Raw genomic sequence first — 12,678 nt, 5'->3', positions numbered from 1 at the left:
CTGGTTTCTAGGTCATTCGTCTCGTATTAAAGGACAGAGATTCTTGCAGAACTGTACTTTGTGTCTGAGGCATCTCAGTGGAGGAAATCATACAAATCATTCTTCAAGATGGTAACATTACCTAAGGATTATTTTGCTTTAAATGACAAAAAAACTTATAATTCTTAGAAAAAACAGGATTATTTTGCTTTAAAGGATAAAAAACGTATTAAAAAATAGAAACTAGTTGTTTGATAATAAGATTTCATTTCTTGAACGAAACAAAAACCTTCTTTCAGCTTTCCTCTGAAGATTGAAAAAGAACCCACCCACACAATTATTGTTCGTAACGTGTTTACTTATAAATATTAATTAAATATTTACATTATATTTTTACTCAATACTCGAATACTTTCAGGCCGTAGTACATCTCTTGAGAAAGGGCCACAAATAGGACCTGAAAGTACTCGAGTGTTGAGTAAAAATAAATGAAATATTCATAAGTAAACACGTTATACACAGTAATTTTGGGGTTTTTGGGTTTGTCAATTTCATTCCTTATTAGTACACTGAAGACGATACATAAACGCTTTTCCTTCAATAGAGACTGAAATGCAAAAGTCATTCGGAAGAATCTCAGACTGATTCATTTATATAAAAAATTGCTTCGAAAGTCTAGTGATCGAAACTGGACTCATGTTGAATTATACAACATTCTGACTCTTTTACAGAAAGGTTTCACTTTGGCTCTCTTGGCTGCGGTGTTGTGGGCGGGGCATTTGCACAGCAATGCAGCAACTTCTGGTGTGAAGACAAAATGATAGTTTATTGTGTTGTGAGGAACGCCGTAAGTTGTCTTCTACTAGCAATTCTTTCCGTTGATGAGTGAATCTCTCTCTCTCTCTCTCTCTCTCTCTCTCTCTCCTCTCTCTTCTCTCTCTCTCTCTCTCTCTGATGCTTTTGAGTTGTGATAGAAGTCATTTTCGTAAATTTCCAAAATTTCTATTGTTGGATTAAGACATTTAAGATGAAACTCATCACTGAAATGTATATTATTAATTCGCGTCTTTTGAAAGATGATTTCTTGTTTCCCACGACAGCATCCTGTCCTTCACAAGGAAGGTGCCCCAATTCCAAGACCTCTTCAAAACAGCGGTTCCGGTCCATTTGTAAGTGCCGTGACATTTAATTTTGTTAATTGTTAAGTAACTTATTTACTCTGTTATGCCGTTGTAATGATGAAATTATTTTGGAAATGCTATAACAATCTGAAATTTAATATATATATAATATATATATATATATATATATATATATATATATATATATATATATATATATATATATATATATATATATGCAGAAGCCAGGTACTATGTCGTACCTCTAAGTAAATGGGGATACAATCCACAATGAAGTAAATTCCTCTTGTAGTTTAAAATATATATTACTTGTATAGGATTAAAGCTTTCGACCATCAACTGTGGTCTTGTTCACTAAAGTGTGATATGTCACCTCAAGGAACTGACAAGAAAGAGCACAAGCATTTGAAAAAACAACGGTTAGGAAACAAGCTAGTTCAAATTATGATGATCAGGCGGTTGAGCCCTCGTTCTTTCCAGAATTCGTCTTGATCTTCGTGGGGGAATGTTTCTATTGTCAACTGCTTGTTCTATGGTGGTTGGGTGGTTAGTTGGAGAAATGACCTGAGTGGAGTAAACAGGAGAGGAAGCAGCATCGTCCGAGGGCTCAAACCGCCTGATCATTCATAATTTGAACTATCTTGTTTCCTAACCGTTGTTTTTTCAAATGCTTGTGCTCTTTCTTGTCAGTTCCTTGAGGTGACATATCACACTTTAGTGAACAAGACCACAGTTGATGGTCGAAAGCTTTAATCCTATACAAGTAATATATATTTTTAAACTACAAGAGGAATTTACTTCATTGTGGATTGTATCCCCATATGTATATATATATATATATATATATATATATATATATATATATATATATATATATATATATATATATATATATATTATTAGCTACAAATGTCTTTAATACCTAATTCGCTCTACATCAGAATTAATATATTTTCGTATATGTCAACTGAAGGGGAATTTGTAGTTTGTAGCTTAATGCGTCTATAAATTTGTATGAATCACGGTGATGTGATCAGACTCATATATATATATATATATATATATATATATATATATATATATATATATATATATATATATATATATATATTATATATATATATATATACATCGAGCTACAATGTCCTTTAATATCTAATTCGCTCTACCTCGGAATTAATATATTTTCAAATATGCTTAACCGAAGGGGATTTTTTTCTCGATAATAGATTTACCTGTACCTGGGCACGAACGCAGGAGACTTCAAATCCAGGTACGTCAGTGAGCTCTTCCACCCCACCGCGGTGGTGGGGTGGAAGAGCTTCACTGACGTGCCTGGATTTGAATGTCTCCTGCGTTCGCGCCTAGGTACAGGTAAATCTATTATCGAGAAAAAAATTCCCCTTCGGTTAAGCATATATGAAAATATATTAATTCCGAGGTAGAGCGAATTAGATATTAAAGGACATTGTAGCTCGATGTATGTATATATATATATATATATATATATATATATATATATATATATATAGATATATATATATATTAGTTTAAATTACACAGTACTTACATTTATGCACAAGCATATATACATGTATATATAAGGAATTACATAATATAATTTTGATTTCAATGGATAACTGGAACACAGAAAGATGTTCAATTTTAGCTTTGGATATGACAATATGCATATTCTTACGAATTCTTTTCCAGAAATGCAAACATGACAGCGGTTGTGAGACAGGATTCATTTGCTGCCACGACAACTGCCTTGGACACAAAGTCTGCAAAATTGCTGAAGTTGGAAGCTCTTAGGATACAGCACTGATCAAGACGGATGTTCAACAGGATTTTCAAAACAGGCTTTGTTTTTAACTGATAACGTTACTGCTTAGTACCTTTTAATACTAGAGTCACTTTTCAACCATTGTACTGTATTCCTGTTAGAGAAAAAGTAAATAAAAAAATGTGATGAAAAATGCACGTCTTGCCGTTTCATTATAATCCCTGTCGTTGCTGTTACTTGACTTTTATATATAACCGTGAGTGGAGGCATTTAGTCCTATAAAGCCTAAGTAGACATTTGTATGCTTTATTTGGTATGTATATATATATATACATTTATATGTAAACATACATATATATATATACATACACATATATACACACATATATAGTATGTATGTATATATTAGGGATTTTTGAGGTCAAATGACACTCGTTTAAACAAAATGAAACAAATCATCTTATTGGCAACTTAACTTACCCTTGTTCCGTTGCATGCCCTCTTTGGAGTTGGCTGAAAGTGAAACTAGGCAAATATAAACTCCCGTGGTTATAAAAATATACTTTTTATTTCCCAAAATTAGCTAAAATTAAAATGGAATAAAATTAATTAACTCTGACTTAAAAGAAACGTTAAACAATCATATTTTTCTCAAAATCATATTTAAGTAAGTACCTCCTCTTCCCCTGAGTGTCCAAACATTAGTAGTTTATTAATAGTCAAACCCAGTCAGAGAATAAACCCATTGGTGCCTTCGAATCCATCTGAAATAAAGAGACCATAATTATGACATCACTTAAATATCAAAGTTAGTCAATAAAGAATGTGTGCCGTACCTCACTTCTCTTTCTCTAGACTCAAGTAATTGTCACTTGAAATGTTAACTTTTCAAAGCTCTTTTTTATGGTACCTTGTCCGACAGACCTGCAACACCTCTTCCAGGCGTGTTCCACACTCTGTCAATCAAAATCAGTGAGTCCCCCCTTTGCAACTGTTCTTCAGATAATATGTCATTTTCTGCTCATTACGAACACACACACACACACGCACTCCGATTGGCACCAATAGTCATGCATTGCTTGCTTTTAACTCAGGATCTGCACGTTCAATAAAGAGATTCATACGTCGCAAGCTGTTTTGGAGAATACGGTCTAATAAGAATTTGTAAATGTTCAGATTTGATGTTTAATTTACATTTACATGGTTCAGAGTATTAGAATATCTGGGTTAAGCTAATCGAACAATGATCCTGTGGCAGGGGTGTAAGAATACTACTTTTTAGTAAAAGGCTGGGCCCACCGCTGATAACTGTGTAAATTTCTGCCGTGAAGTGTTGCTTTTTAGTAAAAGGCTAGGCCCACTGCCAATAACTGTGGAAACTGTTGCCTTGCAGTCTTGCTTTTAAGTAAAAGGCTAGGCCTCCCGCTGATAACTGTGGAAATGGCTGCCGTGCAGTGTTGCTTTTAAGTAAAAGGCTAGGCCCACTGCCGATAACGGTGGAAATTGCTGCCGCGCAGTGTTGCTTTTAAGTAAAAGGCTAGGCCCACCGGCGATAACTGGAAATTGCTGCCGTGCAGTGCTGCTATTTAGTAAAAGGCTAGGCCCACTGCCGATAACTGTGGAAATTCCTGCCTTGAAGTGTTGCTTTTAAGTAAAAGGCTAGGCCCACCATGCGATAACTGTGAAAATTGCTGCCGTGCATTGTTGCTTTTTAGTAAAAGGCTAGGCCCACTGCCAGTAACTGTGAAAACTGCTTCCTTGCAGACTCACTTTTTAGTAAAAGGGTAGGCCCACTGCCAATAACTGTGGTTGATGACGGTAAGGGCATGTGGTCGTAAAAATCTCCTATGCCAAACAATAAACCATGCCTGATGACGCCTCTGATGGAAGGCAGTGGAGAACGCTTATCAGGCAACCGACCCCTTAATGTAGGTATAACAGTGGGAAAGAAGAAGAAGAAGAATCGAACACTAGTGCGATAACTGACACCCCCATTGCAATCCAGTCAATGCGAACTTTGAAGAGCCTACACATAATACATGTGGCAGGCTTGCCTTGTAGATATCTTCTGCCTGCAAGATCCTAAGATGCAACCTTGGTCTTGGAATCTATTGCTTAACCTTGAAACGTGACCAAGATTCTTTTATTGCATTGGGTAAGAGGGTGAAATTGAATGAAAATAATCCAATTTGGAAGTGGAGCTAAAGCACTAGTGATCATCCTCATTCTTTCAGTTCTAATCACATCTTGATCTTTTAATTCGTCTACAAAGTTCTCTTCTGAATACATCATCAACTAAGTTCCCAATATCATTCCCAAAAAGCTTGTACTGAGCAGTATACCTTACTCCTCCATTATGCAATAATGCGTTTTATTCTTCATTTTCCTTTTGTGAAGCAAATTCTATTGTCAGTTTTCCCTGGCCTTCACAGATGATATCTTAAAGCCCCCATACACTGAACGATTGTCTAAATGATTGTCTGTATCGTTCGGAAAATCACTGTGTATGGGCTTGTCTGAATGCAAAAGTGGGCGGAGCTTCGTGTCTGAACGATCTCAGCGGGAATCTGTCACGACCAGGTTGCTGGCTTGCGACTTGAGTATGTCAGACACAGATCGTTCAATGTATGGTTTGTCTGCTGATATAACGCTATCGCGCACGTCTCTTCTAGAGATTCTGCCATGTCTTCTCGAGACAAAATCTTTGTTCAGACTGAAATCGGTGGGGAGATCGTTCAAACTGTCTGAATAGTGTGTGTGTAGGTCGATAACAACACTTCACAGTTCCTCTGTAAATATTAGAAATGTCTCAATTAGTACCTGCCAGATGAAAGGTCAAATACCTCAGACGGTAGAAAGTAGGAAATTGCGTGGAATTTCACCACAACAACAACACGGTCCTCTGCTGAGGTTACAACAAGTGCACGGCTGTGTTGTGATTTTTTTAGTCAATATCCTTTGGTGTAGTGGTTTGAGTCGCGGTATGCCATTCAGATGTCGTCCGGTTCGCGTCTCCCCCAGGGCCGATGGAAAAGCACTGGCTCTGCTTAATGATCAATTACTGCTGCAGAGTGGGGTCTGCGGTGGGAGGTTGAAACCAACATTCTTTGGAAGCTTGAATTTCAAGTCAATGGCTCGGCGGGGGGTTTGTTCCATGTGAATAGGCCCCAGCTACCGACATGATAATAATAATAATTATAGCATCATTGTTTTTATTAGTCCACGAAAGAAGGCAACACGTCTCCTACATCGGGTCTTGTTTCACAAAGCAAACGACCGAAAAAGCGTGAATCAAAAAGCGTGAATCATAAATGTATATTTGAAGCTGAAACTCTGAAAAAAAAAATTTTTTTCACCACATTTTCCCCTCTACGTCTTCTGTGAGCCCGCCAATATAGACTTATAGCTGACTTCGCAATAGCGCCAATAAGTGACCTTAATACATGGAATTGAATAAAAGAATGGTAATGGACTCATATCCAATTTTATTCTAATTTAAAGTGTTAGGATTTTACCCGATACGAAATCAAGCATAAGGTGTCTAATTAGGCTTTACAGGAGTAAATGTTCTTCACTCAAATACAATATGAAAAGTCAAGTAACAGCAATGACAGGGATTGTGATGAAACGGAAAGACGTGCATTTTTTCATTACAATGTTCTTATCACCTTTTCTCTAACAGGAATACAATCAATGCAAGGGTTAAAACCGAGGCCTAATTTTGAAAATCAATGTTGAACGTCTGCCTTTGTCAGTCCCGGAACCTACTTGCCGCGATGTCTAACATTTTTGCAGACGTTGTGACCAATGCATTTGTCTGGGCAGCAAATGGCTCCACGTCCACAATCGCTGTCATCTGCGCATTCCTGGAGGAAAAGAATTCATAAGGTTATATAAATTGTCTTATCCAAAGCTAAAGTTGAACCTCTTTCAGTGTCACAACTGAGAAACAAATGAAAATCTATTCATTGATGCATTATTTGTATATCAAAAAGTATATCTTAGTTTAACCATACCACGGAGCTGATTAACATCCTCTCCTAGGGCTGGCCTGAAGGATTAGGAACCAATTGGCAACTAAGTAACGGGACCTACAGCTTACTGTGGGATCCGAACCACATTATATCGAGAAATGCATTTCTAATCACCAGAAATAGACCTCCTCCGATTCCGAGTTGGCAGAGCGGGGAAGCGAGCTCGAACTACCAAATCGTTAGGCGAGCACGTAACCCACTCGTCCAACGAGAACTTATTTGTATACCAACTTTGAATTTATTGCAAAGTGCCATAGCATAGCATTCCCGTAGTGATTACATGCTTGCAGAAGCATAAGAGAGACGGCACTAGTACTTACAAATGGACCAGAAACGACCAGCGCAAGCTGAAATGCCAGTGGACGGCCGCAGTCTCCTGGTTGCCGATTATCGACAGGGCATTTCGCTGTTGTGGGAGATAAGAAAGCTCATAGAAATGACGCGTAGGCAAGATGAATATTTATGGAAAGGACTTCACTCACAACAGAGCAGAGGAGAGAGAGAGAGAGAGAGCGTGATTCGCTATGAACGTCCAGAATAGTTCAAGAGACAAGACAACTTACGGAGATTTTCGCAGCAGGTGAAACGACCGAAGCTGTCTACGCACCAGTGTGCAGTTGTTTGAGTTGCCGTTGAGGTTTTCCAGTTGCCACGCCCACCGACAGGAGACAGCCAAGAGAGCCAAAGCGAAAAAAAACCCTTCTGGAAAGGTCGTCGAAATGTTGCATGATTTCGAACACGGCTCCAGTTTTAATAATCCCTAAAGACTGCCGAAGTCATTCGTGATATAAACAAACCAGCTGAAACACTTCAGCAAAACTTAACTTTTTTATATTTCAGTCACTATCAAAGAAAAGCGAATATTGCCTGGTGTCCTGACAAGGAATGAAATCTTATCATCAAACAAATGGTTTCTATTTTTCTAAGAGGATTGTTTTTTTTTCCTTTTTTTTATTATTTAAAACAAATCATCTTATGTTAACCTTACCATCATGAAGAATGGTCTGGATGATTTTCTCCACTGAGAAGCTTCAGACACAAGTACCGCTCTGCAAAGAATCGCTGTTCATTTTATACGAGAGGATGACCTACACGCCAGTTGTAAACTAGGTCGAGATTGCATAAATTAATTGCAATAATCGTTGGGGCAATTATTAGCAACTACGTAGACTGACTCATACAGGGTCAGCGTGAGCGCGCGCGCGCGCACACATACATACACACACACACACACACACACACACACACACACATATATATATATATATATATATATATATATATATATATATATATATATATATATATACATATGTGTGTGTGTGTATGTATACATATACATACGTATATATATATATATATATATATATATATATATATATATATACATACGTATATATATATATATATATATATATATATATATATATATATATATATATATAAACACATATATGCAGAATCTACAAGTCACTTTTTTACCAGCTACATATGCAACTGTAATAGCCACAATACCCTCTTAACTTCTTGAATTCTTTGCTCTTTTTTGGATACGCTTGTCAATACAAAGCCTGAAGATCAAAGTTTCAAAGAAAATTTCAAGAAATTGTGAATCTACCATATATATATATATATATATATATATATATATATATATATATATATATATATATATATGTATATATATATTAGGTCCGTCTAGTAGGTATGTTATTCTCTCTCTCTCTCTCTCTCTCTCTCTCTCTCCTCTCTCTTCTCTCTCTCTCTCTCTCTCTCTCTCTCTTTATATATATATATGATATATATATATATATATATATATATATATATATATATATATATATAAATATATATAAATAATATATATATATAGTATATATGTGTGTGTGTGTGTGTTTTGTGTGACTGTAAACATATATATGTGTAAATATCATATATATATATATATATATATATATATATATATATATATATATATACTATAATATATATATATATACATACATATCCGTATACTGACTGTTTCATGCAATTGATTCCCCGTCCATTCCATTACGGTCGAATCACAAACAACTGGCAGTGAAATTTGGAGAAGAGTTTGAGAATTTTACTGTTCCTCTTTATGATTAATAACTATTGTAGTAAGATTTGTCTTACTTCTGTCATTGAAATCTGCGTTCGTCCTTCCGTTCACCTTTTGCAAGGGATGATCATAGTGACTCATATTGTTCAAGTTTGCATCTAACTGTCGTCGAATTCTTGACGTCTTGCTGTGAATAATTATTCGATTCTTTTACATTCGTTTATTTTCCTCTTCCACTCATCTGAGTTTTATTCTTGTTTGTTTCTCGGTGCTTTTATTTGTCATCGTGATATATGTGTCTTCAACGTTCTGTTCTGCTTATTTATTTTAATAGATTAAATTTGTTATTCTTTTACTCTTAATTCTCTTCAAATGACGAACGTGACCTGGAAGTGAATCTTGTTACCGAACCGGTTAGAGAATTCTACGCGAAGAGGATTTGTAGCCACAAAAATAAATGACAGTCACCACTCCGCCAATAATAGCCATACAAAGGTACGGAATAATTTATGGGACTAAAGAGTACTCTTGACTTCCAGCGAAATAAAAAGGAGTTTCTTGTTATCGCCCCTCTGACATTTCTACATTTCTATAAGTCTCTCAATAAATGGCTCTTCTAGCCTGAGAGGTCGGTGACCCCTGGTGTGTAGTATGTAGGGGTTGCGTGACTGCCAAGGCAGGCGGAATCCATTTGGAGGGTATCTGTTTCCTTTGGAGGTATAAAATCTTTTATATGGCAGATTCCTTCCTCTATGCCAGCAGCAACACGTCCATTACTTCTACAAGATGCCATGAAATAAAGTAGCAACGTCCCCACCTCTTTAACAGCAGAAGGCCATTAGGGTTCATGCATAGATCTGGCAGCCTCATCGCTTGTTACAAAAATAAATATAAGTATTAATTATCTAGTAATTACCGCCGCCCTTTTCATGTTTTTTATTTCGGGCTTTTCATCTGTATTGCGTACATACTTCGACCATATATTTCTACAGCTGCTTCCCTGGTGTTTTTTGCGTATACTGACATCCCTGTTAATGATGGTTTTTCCTCACCCAAACACCGAGGCTTCCGATTTTGGAAGTAAAGATATATAAAATACTCGTTGTTTCGCCTTAAGCGATAATAGCCAGAAAGCATGAAACACAAGACAATAGTCAGGCCACTATGTGGTGAATGCGTTCGGTGATGAATTAATTTGCCACACGATAAACACATTTAGCTTTAAAACGAAAGAATTAATGGGTACCTTCCAGAAAAAGAAAAGTTTGGAAAATTCTTGTGCTTCTTTTTTCTTTTTTCACCGTTGCAAAAAAATATGTCGCCAAACCATAAACAAGAAGATTATTATCGTATTTATGTTTAATAATCTATGAAAGAAAACCATTCTTTGTGAACACCAAAGATCTAATGCTTAGGTATGACCTTATATTAATAGAAAGCTCCTTCTTAAGTCAACCGTATCTTCATTGATAATTCCCACTAGATTAACCTTCAGATGGTTCACTTGACCAAGCTCCTCCTCATTCACTCGGCTCATATTCAGCTGCATAGATGAGTCAACTGCTTTTCTGTAATTAAGATCGTAAATCTTAGAAGACAAGGATGTTTTTTGAAGGTGTTACTCATCACATACGGACAGAACCCACGTCGTTGTTTATAACCGGTTTGAGCTCCAAAATAAAATATTTTCTCAGCATCCTCCATGGCCAAAAAAAGTAAAAGTAAAATTACTCTTTACTCTAAACTATAACCGTTTAAAAAAATATGGATGGGCTTTTATTGACAGGCATCATTTTCCAGTTAGCTGTACTTGTCGCTTTCCCGACCTAATTCTAAACAACTTTCGACAAAAGGTGGTGTCCTATTTAGGAAATCAGTTTTACAGTAAGAGATCAGTGTCCTTTTTTGCAGAACTGATATTTTTCAAGATTTTTCCTTTGCCTTTTCAATGACTGATGCGCGAGATGGAGCTGTCTAACTACTTTTGCTGGTCACGAGGATTAAAAAAAAAAATAAAAAAAAAATAAAAAAAAACTTCGCAGCTTCAGTTTAGTAGCACCGCTTTCTAGGATGGAAATACTCAAAGCGATAAAGGTAACTCTTTTTAAAATTTCCTGTAATAGAAAACTATTCTGTCAGTTCGCAATTTTTCTGTACGAATTTCTGTCCGCCCTCAGATCTTGAAATCTACGAGGCTAGAGGGCTGCAAATTGGTATGTTGATCATCCACCTTCCAATCGTCAAACATACCAAATTGCAGCCCTCTAGCCTCAGTACTTTTTTTAGTTTAATTTAAGGTTAAATTTAGCCATAATCGTGCGTCTGGTAACGATATAGTACAAGCCACAACCGGGCGGTGGTTAAAAAGTCTCATGGGCGGCAGCTCATACAGCATTATACCGAGACTAACGAAGGATCACTATTTTGGGTGACCTTGATCATACGCTGCACAGAAAACTCGATTACGCCAGAGAAACTTCGGCGCATTTAATACTTGTTTATATTTACAAATATTCTATTCACATACTGCTTGAAAAAAGTTTATGCATTAGCGGTGGCTCTCTTATAAAAGCAACTCCTTTTTTTTTTTCATCTGGAAGTCAAGAGCACTCTCTAGTCTCATAAATTATTTCGTACCTTTCTATGGCTATTATTGGCGGAGTGGTGAATACTATGGTCTTTCAGACACTCAAATAAAGAGTAGAACTCTTCTCATCGCTCTCATTTCTTTTTGTGGCTACAAATCCTCTTCGCGTAGAATTCTCCAACCGGTTCGGTAAAACAAGATTCACTTCGAGGGAAGAATATCTGTGGTCACGTTCGTCATGTTTTGAAGAGAATTAAGAGTAAAAGAATAACAAATTTAATCTATTAAAATAAATAAGCAGAGAAGAATGTTTTTTTTTTACCAGCTGGAAAATTATCAATGAATATAATTTTGACTTGGGAAGTTTCTCTATTGACTGAGGTCAAACCTAAACTGTAAATCTCCAGTGTAGACATCCTGCGGTTTGATAGGAACAGAATGAGGCATTAGTGCAATAATAATCTGCTAGTCACTGATTTGGTGACTATTTTGATGCAAGGGTGAATATAGAAAAACACGAACAAGTGATGTCCAAACATTTTCTTTTCTTTTAGTCCTTGTTGTTTTTTTTTCAGGCTAATTTTAGTTTTGATGTGGCAAATCAATTGCTTACCAAACACTTTCTCCATATATTGTTCCAGCTGCATGTCTTGAATTTCACGCTTTTTTAGTATTATTAGCCAATCAACTTATATCATTCGCGACAAACATGTTTACTTAAGGCCATCCTGTCCCGAGCAAAATGTCCTTTCAGGGCTGTTTTATCTAGTGCCCCAACCCAATATCTAACTTGTTCTTTTAAATAGCCTCTTCGATCCTATGTCTTTGCTCGAAGACCGCAGAGTTCTACAAACTGGAAACCTCAAGGTCTAAATACATTATCACTTAGTTTCTTTATTTTTATTTTTTTTAACAAGCTACAGGTCATTATAGAATAATGTTCATCAAGTGCAATGGCCTGCTTGCTGTTTGGTGAATTACGAACCGTGCACAGAAGTGGAAATGCAACCAATTCCCTTCATAGTATCCTGCAGAAGTAATTGAGTGGTTGACATAGGGAGATAGGA

General features: G+C 36.4%; 1 protein-coding gene and 1 long non-coding RNA gene across 2 annotated transcripts in view; both read left to right on the top strand.

The window, feature by feature from the left end:
- LOC135214865 (signal peptidase complex subunit 1-like) overlaps window positions 1–12,678 on the top strand; it is a 57,757-nt gene that overhangs the window by 829 nt on the left and 44,250 nt on the right. The window lies entirely within an intron of this gene.
- Window positions 774–3,095, top strand: LOC135214605 (uncharacterized). Its single transcript, XR_010314435.1, has 3 exons — window positions 774–826; window positions 1,080–1,148; window positions 2,835–3,095. It is a non-coding gene; the product is annotated as an uncharacterized LOC135214605 (long non-coding RNA).

Source organism: Macrobrachium nipponense, chromosome 46 (genome assembly GCF_015104395.2).
Source record: "Macrobrachium nipponense isolate FS-2020 chromosome 46, ASM1510439v2, whole genome shotgun sequence".
Taxonomy (NCBI): domain Eukaryota; kingdom Metazoa; phylum Arthropoda; class Malacostraca; order Decapoda; family Palaemonidae; genus Macrobrachium; species Macrobrachium nipponense.
The sequence above is the reverse complement of the archived record's forward strand: the minus strand, read 5'-3'. Positions and strand labels throughout refer to the sequence as shown.